We start from the raw sequence: 3012 nt of genomic DNA on the forward strand, positions 1-3012 counted from the left end.
AAAGTTGTTTGTTTTTTATGAGTATTAGCATTATAAATTATTGAGTAATGCGAAGTATGAAATTGCAAAAGGTTTTATACATGTTCTCTAAGCTTTATGCGGGAAACTGTAGCATAAGGTGTGTTGTTCATATTAAATAGTGAGGGTTTAATTACACGGATGGTGTTGAGGAAAGATAAATGTGTATATTGCCGTCGGTTCAAAAAACTTAGTAGTGATAATGTATAATTACAATTTTACATTGAAAGGATGTAAGTACCTATGAGATTCCATGTGTTTTAAGGGAAATAATTTGAAATAACCAAGTAAAGGCAGGTAGTTTATAAAAATATTAATGACGAACGTTTATAAATAAATAGAAGTATCATATTCTGCTGTAAACTAAAGAAATATTTTATTTTTATGAGTAGCGGCATTGCTATTAAAAGCAAGTACCGTCTTAGTCAATAATTTAATTACACTAACGACCTTGAAAAACGTGATTTATTAGTTAAAACAGGTGTTAACGAAACAAATACTTGAAATGGAATATACTAATACCATATGGAGTCGCGGTTGTAAACTTGTTACGAAACATTGGTCGTGACGCGTCATCGCGATGATGGCAGGTTATTGACCTATGATTTGTGCGCATGTAAGCGTCCAAGTTACAGCCGTTTAAGACGGTGCGAGGAATAGCATGCAAGTTGCGGTACATTGACGTTAATGGTTAGTCACTTCTGTTGCTATTGCTGTATCACCCAGCAATGTATGACAAATTGTAGGACATTTCTCGCATCGTGTAAATAAGACTTTACATATCGAAATAGATACAATATTAAGACATTACAGGTACAGTACACATATGTTAATAAAATATTCAGTACCGTGTTAGGTAGGACTAATGTTAAGAGCGTACTTTCTTATACTTCGTTTAGAAAGTATGACCAATTGATTGTTCTGCTTTGAGTTCACATAATATTAGTTGATATTAAAGTTTAATATTATTCGGTCACACTTAGTGACGTCACGTCAATCATTTGATACGAAATTGATATTTTGCTGTTCAATGATAAGTGGCTCGTTGGTCTAGGGGTATGATTCTCGCTTTGGGTGCGAGAGGTCCCGGGTTCAAATCCCGGACGAGCCCACTTTTTTACAACTTAGCTGCTTACTTAGTTTTTGAGATTTGGCGAGAGACGTCACAATTATATTACCAGATATTACGTTTGTTATCGATTCTGAAGCGACAATTCATCTTTCAAATGCAAGCGGCTCGTTGGTCTAGGGGTATGATTCTCGCTTTGGGTGCGAGAGGTCCCGGGTTCAAATCCCGGACGAGCCCAACTTTTTAATTAATTTATTAATATTTTCGGTCATGATTTAAGCTGAAGTATCACCGTGCTACCATAAGTTACCTATACCCTTTTTTATCACTGAAGATCTAAGTACTCCCGGATAATATGAGTGTTTGATATTTTTATGAATACAGATAAATTAATTTATATTTAAAATGGTTTCCGCTTAATATCGTGTTATCTAATCATTGTGCTATTCTTAGAATATAAATGATTACTTATTAGTTTTAATAACAGTTTTAAGCACCTTCGATTAAATCCTGCTCTATTGTATTTGTTTCATAAGTGTACTTAAAAATGGTACTAATGGAGATTAATTAGTTTCAGCTTTTACGTGTGACTGTGGTTTGTTTTTGTGACTGGTAACGTTGTTGATGTACCGTAATTATTCACATCATACGTCATGAATAGATAAGTTTCTAGAGGAGTGGTCAAACTCCTTTCACTTAACGTGACGCTGTCAAGTGGGCAAACCTGATATGTAATTTCGACCATATAGACAAGCGGCTCGTTGGTCTAGGGGTATGATTTTCGCTTAGGGTGCGAGAGGTCCCGGGTTCAAATCCCGGACGAGCCCAAATCTTTTTGCCCAAATTGGGTTGTATGAAAGTAATTCTCGTTTAATAATGCGATATTTGAAAACTTATTTGTACACATTTGGTCATAAACAGTTTTTTTTTGCTCCAATACAAAGGCTTTAGTATATCTCCGTGCTTTTCATTGAATTGCAAATTGTACAGAGCTTCATTATGTGCACAAAACCTTTTTTATAAACGGTGTGCGAAATAATGGCGAAGGAAAAATATGGGTCTGTGAAACTGTAGGCAAGCGGACAATCATTATTATGCAAAATGCAAACTGTTGGAAAATGCAACTAGAAAGAAAAATGGAAATATTATGGAAACCAACTTTTTACAATTAAAAAATGCGTCGGTTTATACCCAATTATCTTTGACCAACGAAAAACAAAACGTAAAAAAAATTGAAGAATGTTCAAATGTTCTATTTTATAAAAGCAGGGATTTATGGTGTCCGGGGGTGGAGGCGGATAGTTTCATACTCTTACAAGCTAAACGTTTAGGTGTCTGAGCATGGCAATTTTTTATGAATATTTAAGATTCTTCATGGACATTCGCGGGACGGAGGTTGACTTAAACAAAACAAAAAATCCAGCGAAAATTTGCGAGATACTTATATAAACAACAGTATGGGTATTATCCATATCTATACCCATCTTTGTTTGTATCGGGGATGGTTAGTATGGACACTTTACTGCTCAGACGCGATCTATCAATGTTAATGCACTATTACTTCTTGCTTATCAATAAGATCGACAATGGTCCCGTACGTGAGTGCATTTATTTCTACGTCCCTGATAAATACATGCGTGGTGTCGGCAGACGGCAACATAGACTACTGGCGTGTCCACCTAGTTGGCCTCTCCTCCAGATGCACAACAGCCCTACTACCCGAGCCGTATCATTAATAAATAGCTTTTTGCAGAATACTCCGGATGCAGACCTATTTTTTGATGCTCCTTATGTTATAAAGAAAATGTTTTACCTATTTCTGAATAGTTTTAAGAAATAATGTATAATTTTTGATTGTATGTTCTATTGTAATATTGCATTGTAATCTTAGCTATTTTTCTGTAAGCTTAGTATAGATATAAGCG

General features: G+C 35.2%; 3 non-coding genes across 3 annotated transcripts; all 3 read left to right on the forward strand.

The window, feature by feature from the left end:
* Positions 1-1057: 1057 nt before the first annotated feature.
* Trnap-ugg lies at positions 1058-1129 on the forward strand. Its single transcript has one exon. It is a non-coding gene; the product is annotated as a tRNA-Pro (tRNA).
* Positions 1130-1252: 123 nt separating this feature from the next.
* Positions 1253-1324, forward strand: Trnap-ugg. Its single transcript has one exon. It is a non-coding gene; the product is annotated as a tRNA-Pro (tRNA).
* A 518-nt stretch (positions 1325-1842) lies between these two features.
* Trnap-agg lies at positions 1843-1914 on the forward strand. Its single transcript has one exon. It is a non-coding gene; the product is annotated as a tRNA-Pro (tRNA).
* Positions 1915-3012: the final 1098 nt, after the last annotated feature.

Source organism: Trichoplusia ni, chromosome 4, assembly GCF_003590095.1.
Source record: "Trichoplusia ni isolate ovarian cell line Hi5 chromosome 4, tn1, whole genome shotgun sequence".
Lineage (NCBI taxonomy): Eukaryota > Metazoa > Arthropoda > Insecta > Lepidoptera > Noctuidae > Trichoplusia > Trichoplusia ni.